The 18,770-nt window shown below is 33.6% G+C and overlaps 1 protein-coding gene across 4 annotated transcripts in view; it reads left to right on the top strand.

Annotated features, from left to right (window-relative positions):
* Window positions 1-1,251: 1,251 nt before the first annotated feature.
* The window catches only part of LOC128208133 (uncharacterized), a 38,969-nt gene continuing 21,450 nt past the window's right edge, over window positions 1,252-18,770 (top strand). For 3 of the 4 annotated variants that reach the window (XM_052911503.1, XM_052911504.1, XM_052911505.1), the window contains exons 1-3: window positions 1,252-1,365; window positions 9,011-9,075; window positions 13,747-13,821. The gene's annotated coding sequence lies outside the window, so the exon portion shown is untranslated. Of the gene's footprint in view, window positions 1,366-1,829; window positions 1,981-9,010; window positions 9,076-13,746; window positions 13,822-18,770 lie in introns of those variants that run through there. The other variant, XM_052911502.1, reaches the window with a different exon arrangement.

The following is an 18,770-nucleotide window of genomic DNA, read 5'->3' on the forward strand; positions in this document are numbered from 1 at the left end:
CTCGACTATTTGAAGAATAAGGAGAGCTATACTACTCACCCAAGCGTCCGGGTCGGCGTCACACCTTGGTTAAGGTTTTGCATGTAAGCACCTTTAGGTCATTATCTCAGCAAATGCATCATGTATTGCATTGAAACTTTAGATATGTATTCCAAACTATCAAACCTACTTAATTAATCAAGCTAGATAACACTAACTTGAATATACAGGGTAATGCAAATTAAGGGCCTTTATTATTTGACTTAGAAATTCTGGTTAAGGTTTAGCATGTAAGCATGCATAGGTTTATATCTCAGCAAATGCATCATGTATTGCATTGAGACTTTATACAATGGTACTCAACCATCCAACTTACTTGAAAAACCAAGTTAGATAACTCTATTTTGCATATAATGCTAATTAGGCCCTTTATTTTTCGACTTAGAAATTCTGGTTAAGGTTTTGCATGTAACCACATTTAAGTCAATATCTCAGCAAATACATCATGTATTGCATTGAAACTTAAGACATGTGTTCCCAACTATCCAACATACTTAATTAATCAAGTTAGTTAACTCTAACATGCAGATAATGCAAATATTTGCCCTTTATTATTCAACACAGAAATTCTGGTTAAGGTTTTGCATGTAAGCACACATAGGTTAATATCTCAGCAACTTCTTGATGTATTGCATTGAAACTTTATACATGTGCTCCCAACCATTCAACCTTCTTAATTAATCAAGTAAGATAACTCTATCTTGCATATGATATAAATTTTGCCCCTTTATTATTCAACTTAGCAATTATGGTTAAGGTTTTGCATGTAAGCACATGTAAGTCAATTAACTCAGCAGCTACTTGAAAACTACATTGAAACTTTAAACAATCAAGTATAACTCTATCTTGCATATATATTACAAATTTTGCCCCTTTACTTGTTGACTTAGAAATTCTGGATAAGGTTTTGTATTTAATCTTTTTTTACAGTGATCCATGCATGTTTCACTAAAACTTTGCAATTCTTATCTTAAAAGCAGCGGAATAGACGAGCGTGCTGTCTCTGTGACAGCTCTTGTTCTTGTTATTATAAATTATGCCTAAAATTGTAGTTTAAAGTTAATTTATTACACGTGCCAATTCAAACGCGCACATAACATCATTTTGGAAATTATGTTGTTGAAATATAAATCTCAAATTGCAATATGTAGTTTAATGTGCAACGTTTACGTTTGAGACGCTATGGACCAAGCAGTTTTGTGATCTGGTCCTGAATGATGCGCGTACCGGTGACCGAACTTTGGTGTGGCTCGTAACGAGCGTTTGTGGAATTATGAAACCTTTGTTTTTTTGTTCGGTTAACGGCCTAAAAATCCGATAAAACCGGTAAGTTTGTCTGTTTTTTTTAGATAAAACATTTTATTTTATTCACGACTTAAGCTATTATCTTATAATGTTTAGATTTTTTTTTAGAATTGGAACGCGGAAATCGGTTAAAAATTGTAGCGATTCGAACCCTAAAGTTCCGTACCAGTTCAAACATTTCATTCGTTCATTCCCACAACAGTTATATTTAAAATCAATATTGGTAGTCACAAGACATAGTTTTTTTGTTTTTCTTTAAACATTCAATAATAATGGATTCTTGTCTCTTAAATTAAATTAATGAATAAAACATGAACTAAAGATGACAATATGTTTAGATCACATAATTCTATGTCAGAAGTTAAAAGAAATGCTTGTTGGATTCAATTAAGTGGTTTCTGTGGTATTGATCTGGTCGTTAACAAGCTATCAATGTTAATAATACATTGTCTGAATGCATGAACATCTCACTCATGTGCTGTTTCGCAAGGATGCTACTTGCTAGCCACAATGCGCAATAAGGGAACTTTTTAACATTTGGACATTTATTATGTTCCCCTTTATTGGCATTAAACGTAGAGTTCCTGAAACAAAAATCGTCAAAGACTTTGAAGTGGCTGTTTATATGGACTACAAGTAAGCATATACAGACCTTTTATTTTTATCCTATTTCAATGATATATGAGTATTTAAGTATATATATATATATATATAAGTGAAAAATGTAAATTAATATTTCATTCTAGACATCACAAAAGTTCAGAGAAAGTCACAGTCATTCAGACTGACAGCCTCTGAAATTATGTCAGTCCAAAAGAAAATTTGCTGGTCCAATAAATTTTGTTTGAAAGCTTGCTTTTTCAAAGCCTCTCTTTCTAATTTTACATTTACAAGGTATAAGAAGGTATTTAGATATTAACTGGTTAAACATGAACACATGCTGCATGGTGTTTTAGTTTATTTAGTTTAAAAGATTGTGAAACAAGTTATTACAAAATTATATTACCGTAATCACTCTTATTGGCACGATGTTAAGCGAAAGTGTGGTCTTGTGTTGTGGGGGAAACAGGAGTACCCGGAGGAACTCCAATTGTCCGGCTTGCTGACCACAAACCAAACTCACATGCGCCCTGGCCGGGAATCAAACCCAGGTCGCCTTGATGAGATGCGAATGGGCTAACCACTGCGCTAACCGGACAACCTTGCATGGTGTTTTACTTTGTGCAGTACGCTCTCCGACATATACACTACTGGAAAACAACATCGGATTCATAAACAAATGGTTATATGACAATATCTTTGATAAAAATTTGTTTTTCTGATAAACAAAATAAATTATGCTTATAACTTTCAAGAGTTGTTAGATAATTGTTAAATATTAAATCTTCACTCCCCCTACTACCTGGTTGTTTTTTATGGCTTGTATTTTTCTGCAATTTCAATATCGAACAGTCCAATAATTATAAAATGAGCTACATTTTGTATTGTTTTCAGATACATTACCAGAAAAAAATATTTTGGTACTTAAACATGTGAGTCCCATTAAGGCCCACAGTGGTAAAAAGGCTTCTAGATCCACAGTTTCAATAACTCTTTGACATGTTTCATGATTCAGGGCCCATATATTCATTAGTGTCCAAGTTTGAGACTTTAGGTTCAGAACAGCTGTTACTTGGTCATGCACTGCCCGAGTTTGAAATAATGCTAGGCACACTAATGTAATGGGTCACGCAAAAAGCCCTTTGTCCCCACCTCAAGGTAAAGGTCACACTTTGAGGTGTTACATTGTAAATTATTGGGGCTCAAATTTTAGAGATAAAATATACGAAAAAAAAGTTAACATAGTTTAAATTACTTTAAATTACTCCAAACTTCAGGGTGTACAGGGCTTGGACACAATTTCAAGGACGTCAATCACAAATTGTAGTTAAGTTGGCATAGAATTTGGAGCACCCTTCTTAAAAAATACAATTAAATAAATTTTATATCCTTTTATGCATATAATATACAGAAAAATTGTTTATTTCTGTAGGAAAGTGGTTTCACTTATAATCAAATCGTCTGTTGTTGTATAGAAAAAAGTCAAGGTATTGTCTAAGCCTTGGTGCCAGTGTAGTCATTATGCATTTTTTTTAACCTTGGCCAAAATGATAAAACTTTCAAGATGATATATTGAAACTTGGTACACATGTTGCTAGAGATGACACACACATCATGACATGTATTGCAAGGACTGTAACTCTTGCTTTACCAATTATTGAGTTATTTCCCTTTTTTGACAATAAAATAAAAGACTAGCTACGGCGATCTTGTCTTGAAGTTGTTATAATGATGAATTATGACAGATTTTGAGAACTTACTGACATGTATAAACAGTACACTTGAATACTGAAATTTGAAACGATGACCCAGTATAAGTTGTTTCCCAGGCAAATTATTTCATGAAATAAGCCTAGATATATGATTATAGCTTATCATGAATGGTATGGTTGGTGTGTGAAAGTGACAAAATTACAGATAATGGTGAGGGTTATGGTGTGTTTTTATGGTCATTGAATCGCACACATGTGATGTGCAGGGATCGGTTTATTGTTCATAAACCATGTTCTTTATGGCTCATTCAGTGTGTTGAACATAAATTATACATGCACTCAAGGCATCAATGATTATGTTGTGTTTTTTGTTTGTTTTAATACAAGATTAAACATTGGAAAATATGAAATTTTAATATCAAACATTTTGTATAGGTAAATATTTTATGAAAAATTCCTTTGGATAAATTATGTAACTGCTGTTTCCATGTGATATTTTATCAATCCCACCTTGACAATATTATTGGGAAATACTTACAGATTGACTGTAAAATATGGGTGATTCACGAAATCAATAAACTGTGATGGGAATTTATTGTTTTCACTGAACTTTTACAGTCTTTCACGTAACCTTGGATTCGTGAATTTTGTTCTCAGATTTTAAGGTAAGATGTAAGTTATAGGTGGCCATGAATATTAATATCTTATATTCATATTCTAGTGCTGTTTATCAATATGTTTAGATTCTAGATTTCTTCCATTGTTTGTCTGTCTGGAAATCGTTGTAATAATGTAGTCTGGTTACTAGGGATAAAATGATAATCAAGTACTGTCATAAATAGAGGTTGTTGATAATCGTTATATAATATATATATAATATATATATTAAATCTCAGAATCGATTATCGCTATATTTCTTTATTCCCTGAAAATGGAAATGTACATTTACAAAGAGCATTGAAATTAATTAATGCATTTTTTATCTACCTTTTTAATACCTTGGCCTTAAAAATTACTTTTGGTTCAGGTTACGGGACCCTACCTACGAAATAGGTGCCGGCCCTACTGTTTTTATAGTCAGTTGTTAAAAAAATGAAATAAAAAAAAATTTAGTGTGTGTTTTTTTATGTAGTTAAAAAACTTTAAAGCTTAATTTATTTTTGAAAAGGATGTAACCCTAACCAAACCATTTTAATTTTTTTGCCTTAGGCCCCAAATAAATTAATTTGGTTTGGGTTGCATCCTTTTCTAAATCAGGTAGGGTAGGTATTTTGTTTTTACTAGGCTTTATATAAGAACGTAATTGTCATCATTGGAAAATGGTGTTAAAGTCATCTTCTGAATAAATCTTCAAAGGTTTATAAACTACATACATATGATGAAATAAATAAATAAATGAATGAATGAATGAATGAATGAATGAATGAATGAATGAATGAATGAATAAATGAATGAATGAATGAATGAATGAATGAATGAATGAATGAATGAATGAATGAATGAATGAATGAATGAATGAATGAATGAATAGTATTAAGTACAGTGGTATATGGTAATACCATATGATGAAACTAATAAATAAATAAATAACTACAGAGGTATATGATACGATGAAACTGTTTGCCAGCCTATTATACTTCTGGGTGAAAGTGAAAGGGTTTTAAAAGGACATTCAATATTGAAAGTAGCAAATAAATCTGTTTCGCTATATATTATCCTCTTGAGGTATATGTAATAGTTCACTTAGTACAAACTATCAAAGGGTGTGACTGTGACCAAATGAGTGAGCATATTTAATTTGTTGAATAATGCACTATTAAATTTCCCCAAGCCTACTGAGGTGGGGTAAATTTTGCAATGTGACTTTTTCTTGTCATTATAGGCAACAATTGATTTCCCAAGGGACTATTTTGATTTTGAGCAGGTTTTTACAGTAAATGATTGACAATGTAAAACAAATATAGGAAGGAAATTGTTATAAATACATAAATTTATTACGTCATTTTTAGCTCGACTATTCGAAGAATAAGGAGAGCTATACTACTCACCCTGGCGTTGTCAGCACCGGCGGCGGCGTCACACCTTGGTTAAGGTTTTGCATGTAAGCACCTTTAAGTCATTATCTCAGTAAATACATCAGTTGTTGCATTGAAACTTTGGATATGTATTCCCAACTATCTTACATACTAAATTAATGAAGTTGGATAACAATTATTTGAATATATAGGTTAATATCTCAGCAACTACTTGAGGTATTGCATTGAGACTTTATACAATGGTACTCAACCATCCAACCTACTTCAGTGCTCCAGCTAGGCCGTTTTTCAATGGCGCAGCGCCCGTGCCCCTTTTCTTATCGCCCTGCCCCCTTTTTGAGTAGTGCCCTTTTCACAAATACTCTATTAGGGCCAATTATTCCGTTAGTGCCCTTTTTACTATTGAAATCATGATGAAAGAGCAGCAGCCCTTAATCCGCTGTCATAATTTAGACAAATTACGTAATATTTATGATAATAGTGTTCCCGCTAGGCGTCACCATGCCCCCAATTTGTCTGCTTAAAATATGCTGTACTGCCCTTTCATCTTCCCATGTGCCTTGTCCAAGTCATATGACATTTGTGTAGTGAGCAGACGACCTGTGTATTCATAATTGGTCATCTTCTAATCCAATAATTAGATAGAGCCAAATACGGAAACATCGGCAGGAGGTGGGGCTATTGCATGTCAGCCAATCAGAATATACATTGAGAACTCGTTCATTCAATCTTCAATCTATTGGCATTTTATTTAAAATATTCAATTTTCTTAATTTCTATTATATAGATATATATGCTTGTAAAAAAAATACCCAACAGGTAAATCCGCCCATGTGGGAAATTGACGCGGGGCTTATGTTAAGCAGCATAACATTATAGTTAAACATTTAACGCAGTTTAAGTTATCAGGTAAATAGATGATTAAGTGAGATGTCATGGCCCAATATATGATTAACTCAGTCCCCCTCCCCGCCTTTTTTCCATTTGATATTTGTTTTTATTAGCGTATTGCTCCGGTACTGTCCTGGCGTTCATTCATACCTACATGTACAAGGTCGATGTATAACATTCACATGTAAAAAAGCAGAATTGTTACAATGGTGTTAGTAGTTTGTCTAGAAACACATGTGTATGGCTCCTTGTGCAAAAAGAAAGAGCATGAACATATTTTCTCAATGGTGAAACAGTCTTCTAAGAAAAATAAAAAAAAAAATTTATGTCACTCTCTGCCCCCATTTAAAAAAAATTGGATGAAATGAAAATAAAGCAATTTAATTACATTGGCCTAATTATACACCAGCCTCCTTTAATGGTTCTGCACTTTTACTTTTTGTGTGGTAGTACCATAAGGCTTAAAGTGAACATTTGATATGTTGTGGTTTGGTATGTTTTGTCGATAGCACTGCAAAATAATTATACTTTACTTCAGCAGAATCCTTAAATTGACCATGTGTTCGGTGGTTTGCCATGAGGTTTAATACAAAATTAATGTGTTAAGGGCCTTCCACTGTGTGAAAATTGTTTTAAGGACCAAAAAAGGAAATGTTTAAAAATAGATAGATAGATCTTTTTTGATTAATCAATAGGTTAGGGTCTCAGATTAATCAATTATGAAAATCCAAGCTGATTGCCCATCACTAGTTTTGTCACAAAGATAAAGTTATTTTGTCAACAGACTTTTCCAAAAATATTCAAAAGCTGACAAAATCTTCTTTGGTAAAGATGGTCAACTCCATATTACCACAAAACATGTCGCAAAAGATGTATGTATTAAAAAAAGAGATTGTTCCTCAAATCTTAACCACCTAACATGAATTTTTGAAACTTTTTAAATTTTGGCCTTCCCCACCCAGTAATGCACTGTGGAAGACCCTTAAACCTGCATGCCTGATGATGAATCTGGTAAATTATAATGGCCTGTGATATATATGGGATGTAGTTTGCATTAAATTGAAAGGTTAATGGTGGTTCTGGAAACTTGAACTACCCAAATTACATGACAAATTAATCATGAAGTGTGGTCTAACATGGAAACACAGATTGATTTTGTATGTTTGTAAATAAATCTTGAGGTAACGAGTTTCATGTGGAAAGTAACTAAGAGTGCACTGGTGTTTTGTTACATCCCCTGATTCCCACAATTCATTTTTACAACTATGATCCAGTAAAAGCTAAGGCCATTCCAATTAAATGCATTGTTGTACAGATTTTTGCTGAGAATAATAGGAGCGAACTAAAAAAACACTTTTTGCTTAAAAACAGGAATGGGAGAAGGCGAATCCATTATATTTTTTCAATAATTAATATTTAGAATGATACTCCTGAAAAAGACAACATTATTCCCCCTTCTTCATGTAATTTAATGTAAATACCCAACAAAATATATATAAATATTTCAAGTACCTGTTTCTGACTTTGGGATGTCGTCACAGGCGTAATATAACATGTTTTTCATTGCTTTATGCAACATGGCGTCTTATGACCTTTTTTTTTGTGAGTTTTGGGTGATAAGGAAAGCAGTCGCTCGAAAAAATAATAATCCGTAGATCAAAACATCAATTTTGAAAGGCTAGGTCCAATATCCATCGTTCAAATATGTCTTATAAGCTGGGATGGTTGGAATTATATGAGTGATAAAAATGTATGACTGTCATTATGGAGTCCAATATCAATTGTTCATAGATGTCTTATGAGCTGGAATGGTTGGAATTATATGAGTGATAAAAATGTATATGGCCCTGTCATTATGGAGTCCAATGTCCATTGTTCAAAGATGTCATATAAGCTGGAATGGTTGGAATTATATGAGTGATAAAAATGTATATGGCCCTGTCAATATAGAGTCCGATATCCATTGTTCAAAGATGGCTTACAAAGAATTTTATACATGTGCATCATCTTTGTTAAGAGATTGGAATTTTCCAATATATATGTGGCAGACAACAGGCTTGGTCATAGTCCTCAATTATGCATGCTGTACTGACAGCTGTTTCAGGGACTTTTCAAAGTGCATTCCCCTGTATTAGTCAACAGGATAAGAAGTAGGAAGAAAAAATTCTCTGAAGTGCAATCTTCTTTAAATATAAAATTACCTGGTAACAGGAACTGTCTGATTAACCAGTAACAGGAACTGTCATGAAGATGAGATCTCAAGGAAATTTAAACTTGGTTGGTGTATTTTAACAATAAGGATACTGTTAAAAATTGTTTTTTTACAGGGTTTAACTTCATGATAAATATGATTGGGTAATTATAAATTAATAAGGAATTGCTAACCCAGCTATGCTGATGTGAAATTTCTGTGTGTTTTTCTTTCAGAGTATATTGGCAGGGTGATTAAACACATTGACCATGGATATTCATAGACCCCCACCATCTTAAAGGTAAGTACCAGATTTTTTTGATTTTTTTTTTAAGTTTTAGATCTATTTTTATTTTTGACTTTTTCCTCTATTCAAATTTTATTCAACAGAAATTATTACTGGTAACATCAATTATTTACATCAATTATAACATAATATGTATATTAACATCATTATGTTACAATACATCATGTGCCCTTTGTTTTCGCCTATAATTAAACATTCATATCAAAACAGTAACATGTAGGCGGTGCTTAACTGTTTAATTACAATGATGCGGATAAATTACAACTCCACACTTATTCTGCATGGTTTTTATGTCTCTCCCATGAATGGGGAGACATAATGTTTTTGGTTTGAGTTGTCTGTCCAACACAATTGTGTCGCGCCATATTTCTTGATTTTCTTGTATTGCGATGATGTGCAAAGCACATGTAACAACCAGCTTTGTTCAAGGTCACAGGAAGAGGTCAAAGGTCATATGACCTCATTTAGTGGCTGCTCCATATCTTTTTAACGGCTTGAAGGATTTTGAAAGAACTCACCACAAATGTTAACCATATTGAGAAGATTTGCAGAGTGCATGTTACAACCAGCTTGGTTCAAGGTCAAGGTCACACTTAGAGGTCAAAGGTGATATGACTTCAATTTGTGTCTGCTCCATATCTCTTGAATCACTTGAAGGATTTTGAAATGACTCACCACAAATGTTGAACACATTGAGACAATGTGTAGAGCACATGTTACAACCAGCTTGATTCAAGGTCAATGTCACACTTGGAGGTTTAAGGTCATACGACTACATTTTGTGTCCGCTTCATATCTCTTGAACTGCTGAAAGGATTTTGAATTAACTTGCCAAATATGTTCACCATATTGAGAAGATGTGCAGAGCCATGTTTCAACCAGCTTGGTTCAAGGTCAAGATCACAGTTAAAGGTCAAAGGTCATATTACTTCATTTTGTGTCCGCTCCAAATCTCTTGAACCTCTTGAAGGATTTAAAATAACTTGCCACGTATTATGTTCACGATATTGAGACAATGTGCAGAGGGGAAGACATCAATTTTTGATTACAGAAACACTTGTCTAGTTATTGAAAATATGGAATAAAACCATTCCTTGTGATTGAAATTATCACGCTAATGTGCTCATGTATAAATTTATCAAATTGTGCTGTAGGTAAAGTAAATATTACATGCCATATATGAAACAATAAAGTATTATTCATTGTTATCAACTTTAACTGATACTTTTGGAAGATAATCTGAATATTCCATTGATATAATCAATAACAGTTTGATACTGAAGGCAGTGATATTTTGGGGATTTTTTTACAGCCTGTGCCTTTTAATTTCGGAAAAAGTTCTACCTTGGGGAAAATACAATATCATGTCAAAATACATGTAAGGCCTAAAAAAAAAATACATTTGGTTCGGGTTACCCGACCCTACCTACGGAATAGGCGCCGACCCTAACGTTTTTATAGTCAGTTTGAAAAAAAAAATGAAAAACTAAAAAAAAAAAAAAAAAAAAATATTTTTCTTTTTTTTTTGCTTTTCAATATGTAGTTTAAAACCTTAATTGCTTATATAGAAGATAACTTTAACACCATTCTCCAATGATGAAAATGACATTCTTATATAAGGCCAAATAAAAAAATAAATAAAAAAAAATAAAAAGCCTACCTACCCTACCTATTTTTGAAAAGGATGTAACCCTAACCAAACAATTTTTTTTTTAGGCCTAGCTAACATAATAGAACTTATACATGTTTTTACTTTTGAAGGCTAATCCTAGTCAAGATTTTTTTATATGTTCAAGAAAACCTTGCTTCTTTATTCATTAACGGAATCTGTCTTTGTCAAATCGGGAAAATATTAAGGAATGGAATTTCGGGAAAAATTAACAATATTTTGCAAGGGAAAACAGCCTTTAGAAGGCAGTAAATTGCACCCAAAAAAATCACTGGAAGGGAAATGGACTTGTGAAATAAAACCACAAACCAGGATAAATATTGCATTAGGATTGGGTATTTATGGGTTGATGCATTACAGGACATAAGGCCATCGATGATTGGGCCCAATCGATGCTTATGCAACGTTGTAAACAAGTATTTGCAATAGAATGATTAGTCTGTTTTTATCCGAGAGATAGTGAGAAAATCAGGGCTTTTGTTCGAATTTAAAACAGGATTCACTCCTGTGAATGGCAGATCAACGATGGTTATTTGAAAATCTAGCTTCAAAGGAGGATCTATTGTTCTGAAAGTAGATTGTTTATTATTGTTTACATTGTTGGTTAGAGGAACAATCTTTTTAAGCTCATTTGTCTTTCAAAGAAAATACGTGAAGGTCTTATCATAGCCTTTGTGTCATTGTCTGCGTTGTGCTGAAAACAAATGCAATTGTGAAATTAGCAAATTCCATGTTTTTGGACAAATAATTTTGGATGCCGCAATTCTTTTGAAAGTAATTTTTTATCTCATTTTTGGCAATTAAAACATTTGAGTTGTGGCAAATAAATAGGGTTGGTCATGTAACCAGAAACAAACCTAATTTTTTATGCCTTAGAGGAGATCCATCTTGCTGTAGTCCAGCTGCTTTAAAATTTTACTTAAATTTAGCGTAACAAAATAATTATACACCAGCATCTTTGATTATAGTTCTGCACTTTTACTGATAGTGGAATAGTGGTATAAAGAACTATTAAAAGTGAAATTGGATATATTGTGGTTTAGGGCCTTTTAGCATTAGGACTGCGATATAAGTATACTTCAGTTAAGCAGAATCCTAAAAATGACCATGTGGTTCACTATCAGGTTCATTTACAAAATCGATGCATAAAACCTGCCTGTTTAATGATGAATTTCGGTTAATGTTGATGGTCTAATGTATATATATTATGGGATGTAGTTAACGTTAAATTAAAAGGTTAATGTGGGTGACTGGAAACTTTAACCTCTCAAGTTTCAATACAAATTAATCACGTTACAGTGTGGTAGTGTAGTGTGGTCGAAAGTGGAAACACAAATTGGTTTGTAAATAAATCTTGAGGTAACAAGTCTCATATGGAAAGCAACTAGGAGTGCACTTGTGTAATATTACATCCCTTCCTATAAATTATTTCACAACTGATTCATTGAAAGGTTAACCCACACTAATTTTATAGTGTTTTTTAGCGATTTTGGCGGAGAATAATTTGAGGGGACAAGCAAGTGAAAAAAAAAAAAATCACGTTCTCTAAAAAATCAGGAGTGCATGGGCGAAGGCAAAACCATGTTTTTCGAATATGACAATCCAGAACAATAACAAAATTATTCCCACAAAATATTTGTTTCATCTACCTGTTTCAATCTCCTGGAAGTTGTCACAGACATAATATCACTTTGCTTTGCCTCCGACCAATATAAATTAATTGTGGAAGGGGGATGGATATTTTTTTTCTTTTTTTAGATGACTGTTTTCCTGTTGAATATGTGTTCATGATCTTTCTTATTGCATAAGGGACCATAAACAAGAGTTTCTAGATGAACCATAAACAAGAGTTTCTAGATGAACCATAAACAAGAGTTTCTAGATGAACCATAAACAAGAGTTTCTAGATGAACCATAAACAAGAGTTTCTAGATGAACCATAAACAAGAGTTTCTAGATGAACCATAAACAAGAGTTTCTAGATGAACCATAAACAAGAGTTTCTAGATGAACCATAAACAAGAGTTTCTAGACAGCCATGATAACTATTCTCCATTTTTTATATGTGATTGGTGTATATCAACACCGTAGGTATGAATTAACGCGTATGAATTAATGCTGTTCTCAGACAGTACTGGACCGATACACAAATACAGACACTAGTTCAACATTTTTATTTCAGCCAGTACAATATAATGGGCAGCGGAAAAAGAGGTGTTGGGGCGCGTTGAAAATCTAGCAATTAACTTATGGTCGCTTGAGGTTACATGACTTCACAAACAAGTGTTGTCTGACATTGTAATAATTGTTTTTAACTTGGGGTAGGTGGGGGTAGTGGGGTGAAGTAGGAGTGGTCATAATATTTTTTTTGCATTTTTCAAAAGGTAGGTGAGACAAATCAGTGGAACTAACATATATTTGATGTGACCTGATGGTAGCAATTTTTGAGCGGAGTTTGTTGGAATTATATTAGTGATGATGATGTATGGCTCTGTCATTATGAAGTCTGATATCCATTGTTCAGTGATGTCTTACGAAGAATTCAATGTACATCATCTTGAGTTTGTAAAGTGATTGAAGTTTTCCAATATATATCAAGGCTCTGACATCCAAGCCGGACATATTTGTATGGAGTACCAACAGTCACCGCAAATATATTTCCTGACTGCTTTGTCTATTGGCTACCAGCTGCATGGCTGTTGTACAGGGATTGTTCAAAGTGCACTCCCAGAGTTTTTAGTCCGTAGGAAGATAAATTCTCCTGGGTGCAAACCTCTTATATTAACAGATTAACAGGAACTGTCTGTTTAACAAAAAAAGCCAGTTCTCAAGGAAATTGAAACTTGGTTGGTGGATATCTCGTACAATAAGAAATTGATGTTTTATTTATTTGGTGAATTTAAAGGATAAAACCGGATTGGATAATTATTCTATGATAGTCAATGGGATTTCTAACCATCTACTGTGATGTGAAATTCAGTTTTCTTTTCTTTCAGAAAATAAAACATTTTGAAAAGCATCTGATTATACATATTGACCATGGATATCAGTAGACCCCCACCATTATAAAGGTAAGTACCACATTTAGAAATTCCTTTTATTTTAGAGGATTTACAAGTTAAGTATTTTTTTCTATTTTAGCTCACCTGGGGACAAAGTGCTCAAAGTGAGCTATTGTGATCAGTCTATGTCCGGTGTCCGTCGTTCGGCGTCAACAATTGGTTATGAGCAGCTTCTACTCTTAAACCCCTTGGACAATTTTAATGAAACTTCATAGGAATGATCCTTGGTTGGTGCTTTTTCAAAATTGTTCAAAGAAATGAATTCCATGCTGAACTCTGGTTGCCATGGCAACCTAAAGGAAAAATTACAAAACTTTTTTTGCAAATTCTATTAGGCCTAGTGCTTAAATATTTGGTGTGTAACATTGTCGATTGGTTACCATCAGGGCTTCTGAAAACCGGCAATTTGCCGGTCTGGACCAATTTTGACCAATCCAGACCGATTTCAGTTTCAAAAAGTGTAAAAAAAATTGGTCCGAAATTATTTTTTTGTAATTTCGGTCCAAAACGACTAAGTCAGTAAAAGATGTAGAAATTGTAATACACAAACATTCATGGGTCATTCACACATTCAAAACTACATCCAATAGGTCATAAAAGTGTCTTGGTTACCATGAGACTGATGCGACTAGCTGCTTTTTCCGCTACGCTGATCACTCTATAGCCTATCTGTTAATTAGCAGACACTTGCAATTGGTCCAATCACGTGTTTTGGTATAAGCAGAAGACACAATCAAACAAACTATGTGTTAATTATCTGCTTGCAGCTTTCCTGATTAAGTGTTAAAATCGGTCCATATTTTCACATGGCAATATGCTATGTCGTCGTCGATCATTACATGATATCCGTTTGTTGATTACAAAACGGTTAAATTTAGATTGTTATAAAGAACCATTGCTGGTTAAAAACGGCTTTAAAGATAAATGCATGTCATTGTTAATCCGTGAAAGCATTAAAATACCGAATTAATTAACTTAATAATATATAGGATATCAACAGCGATACGCTTGATTAACTACATAGTCTGACAGCTGAGTCCGCTGCTCACGTCATATTTATTCGCAGTAATGAAAAAATCGTTGTCGATATCACACTTTAAGCTTGTTGCCCCGATTATAAATCTAGATATATAATATTATTCAAGATTATCAGTTGAATGTTGACCCACTAAAGAAGCATTAAGCAAATAAATCATACTACTGTTTCACTTTTGGTCGTCTGACCGCCTCCCGACAGCCACAGTTAATTACGATCGGAGTCATCTTGTTAGAAACCCCGCAGAGCTCGATGAGAATCTCATTTGAATTAAACTTGTATCAATGACAATCCGAATCGGCTATGCTGGCTCTAGTGCCCTCTTACGAATTGCCACATTGCAAAAAATATTGACAGAAAAGACGTCGCGAAAATGTATGACATTTCTATAAAATCGGACTATTGAACAGGTCTTTCTTTTTTTGAGGGGGGAGATTTTATTTTGGGGGGGGGGGGGTCGTCGCCAGGTCCGGACCGATTGAGGTTCCAAAGTTTTAGAAGCCCTGGTTACCATGTTTATTCAAATTATGCCCCTGGAGAAAAATTGGTCTCACCCCGTGGGTAACAAGTTCATTATAAATACACTATGTTAAAATCTGATAGTTATGTAAAGTTTACTCTTGAAGCAAGGGCAGCAAGTCCTGCTATATGGTCTCCCTTTTTGTTGGAGATTCCACTACTTTCAATTTTTAGTAACAAGGGAATAGATTTTAAATTTTATGAAGTCTTCAACATAGTCACTTCTAAGGTAATTATTGTTGTTTTTTAGGATCATAGATTAAAACAATTTTTATACACTTAAAACAATTTTTATACACTTTATTTGTTCGAAGAAATTTCATTTTTACTTAATGATAAATTTAAATTTAAACAGAGGCTGGGTAGACAAAACATAATTTTGAACACTAAAATAGTTAAAAGGTTTACAGAAACAAATTGTTATGATAATATGTCGCATTAAGCTATCTATTTTGGTAATTTTTTAAACCTTTAACCATGACATTTCAACAAATGTTATACATCGAATATAACAACAACTCTTGAATACTTGTCATGTGTAGGACATTCACGTAGTATTCAACTCTATTAACTATATGTCTTCTAAACCATATTCTTGGGAAAGTAATCGAAATAATCAATCGATATTTTAGAAGAAAGTTTTATACTGAAGGAAAATGGACTTAGGAAATAAAAGTCACATACCAGGATAAATTATGCATTAACTTGGAGCATTTATGAGATAAATACACCACCTAAGGCCAGCCATGTTTCTACAACTTTGTAAACATTTTCAAATGTTTGTTTAGAGAATCAGTCTGCTTTTAGCAGTGAAATAATGAGAAAATCAAACTTATTGATTGAATGTTAAAAGCTGTTACAACTCTTTCGAATGTACTTATTGTCTACTATTGTCTATTATTCAACTTTAGAGGAGGTCAGCGGTTCATATAATATGATGTTTGTGGTCCATATTATTTTGGGCGAGGTCCAGACCGGCCAAATATGTGATATGGACTGCTGACATTATAAAACTGGGTTTTTGATTAAAAAAATACACCGTTATATGGACCGATCGATTTTATATGTACATATAAAGGACACATTTATGTAAGGTATAATATGATAAAATATATAGTGCTGGTTTTACACTAGAAACAAGCATCGTCATTTGATAAAAACAATACATTGTTGGTGTTGCTGTTTCTGTGGGTGTTGGAGGCATGATCAGCACCATTAAGTGAAAACTTAAACCTTGGTGATAACTTTATAACTGTTAAAGATTTTCCAATACAACTTGGTATACAAAGTCATGTTGCCATCGATACGATACATGGTACACATGTTGCCATCGATACGATACATGGTACACATGTTGCCATCGATACGATACTTGGTACACATGTTGCCATCGATACGATACATGGTACACATGTTGCCATCGATACGATACATGGTACACATGTTGCCATCGATACGAAACTTGGTACACATGTTGCCATCGATACGAAACTTAGTACACATGTTGCCATCGATACGAAACTTGGTACACATGTTGCCATCGATACGAAACTTGGTACACATGTTGCCATCGATATGAAACTTGGTACACAGGTTGCCATAGACAATATGCACATATAAAGGCCAAAGACTGGCTTTGATAATTGTTATGCGCCTTGATCAACTAGAAAAAACTTTGACAAGCTATTGCATCTGTTGCGCTGTGTTCTTGTTTATCAGCTTGAATTCATAAGCATGTCTCTACTTTTTTTATCAATACCTTAAGACTAATTTAGAGACTGAGTAGAGGTCGTCTTGATTTCCACTGACTTATTTTATACCTGTGATATATTGCCTCGTGATAAAACTGGGTTACAGTCGGAGTGACCGTTTAATGTAAAGTAATAAGTTTTAAGCGTTGATCTTCTTTCACATACACTTAAGAGTTAGTGCACAATGAATTATAAATGACATGTCACACCCTGGTGGGGATGAAACCCTGAATATACCCCCCCCCCCCCCCCCTCCAAAAAAAAGGTCATCTTGACTATTGTACAATGCATTTTCATACAACATCTATACTCTGTACAGTTTAAGTTACTTATAAATAAAATCATTTTAAAAAATGGAACTCAAAAAGGAAAAAGTGTGTGAAGATGTAATTATTGAAAATTTTCGCTGGATGAGAGCAAGGTCGCTCGCTGGTTTTCTCAGCAAAATCTCCTGGGAAGATGACATTATATAATGGCATACAATACACATATAAGGGCGTACAATACACTTTAAGTAAAAAGTTATCTATAGCTCTGGTAAAGGACCATGTCCTTGAATACCACTTCAGAATGCTTATAGTATTGCTTTCCCATGGAGTTCCAAAGAGCATGTTATGCATATATAGAATTGGAGTGTACTTAAATTTGGTGCAGTGTAATAATCGCAGGTTTTGTAAAATTAGCCCATAATAGCCATTAACGATTTAATTTGTGATAGAAATGGACATATGAATTGAACAAATTTAAGAGGCCGTATTATTAAAATTGTGGATTAAGTTTGGGATCTTCAGGTATTTATAAAGTTAAGTGAAATCAGTCTACTACCAATATTGCTGGTCATATGGTAATCACCCCCCCCCCCCCCCCCCCCCCATATTATTTAAAAAAATGGAATGATGTACATTTTCCTTAAATTCAAAACAATTTCCTTAATTGTTTTATTACACAGATATAAAGGGTTATGCGAAGAGTATATTCTGCAATTAAAATATGGACACTTAAAATTTGAAATATAAAAAATCCATTTAAAATAGTTTGGTGTTGTTTTTTTTTCAAGAAATATAACAATTCCAATATTTACACTGAAGTTTAAATATGTTAAAATTTTATTAAGATACCTCTGTGATACAGACCCAGGGTACCATGGAGTGTCATGCAATAATAATGAAATCAATCCACCACTATTATTGACACCACAGTAAGCATCTAGTGGACAGGTAATCACTCTTCAAGTCCCCCCCCCCCCATCTGTCTTGTTGATCAGATGTAGTTGACCAGGGTATTACATGGATTTAACTCTGCCTTATTATTCCTTGGGAATGACTGGAAAATGAATCATGTATTCATGGACTTTAAGTGAATAAGGTATTAGTCTGCATGTTGTTGTTTTCTGTTTTGCACAAATATTATCAGGACTAAAGTAAGATATGTAGAATGAAGTATGATAACAGGAAGCTTCTTAGATTTGCTCTAAATCTTTATCGTTTATGTTTCTGCAATATGGCTTTTTGGTATCAGACACACTTGAATCTCCGTCTGGTACAAGAACATCTGGAAAGATGTACAGAGATATTATTATATCCATTGTTTGTCTATAATTCATATGTTTGTATAATTTTGGCTATATTCACCCACATTTGTAGATAAACAAA

This window comes from Mya arenaria, chromosome 11 (assembly GCF_026914265.1).
Source record: "Mya arenaria isolate MELC-2E11 chromosome 11, ASM2691426v1".
Classification (NCBI taxonomy): Eukaryota; Metazoa; Mollusca; class Bivalvia; order Myida; family Myidae; genus Mya; species Mya arenaria.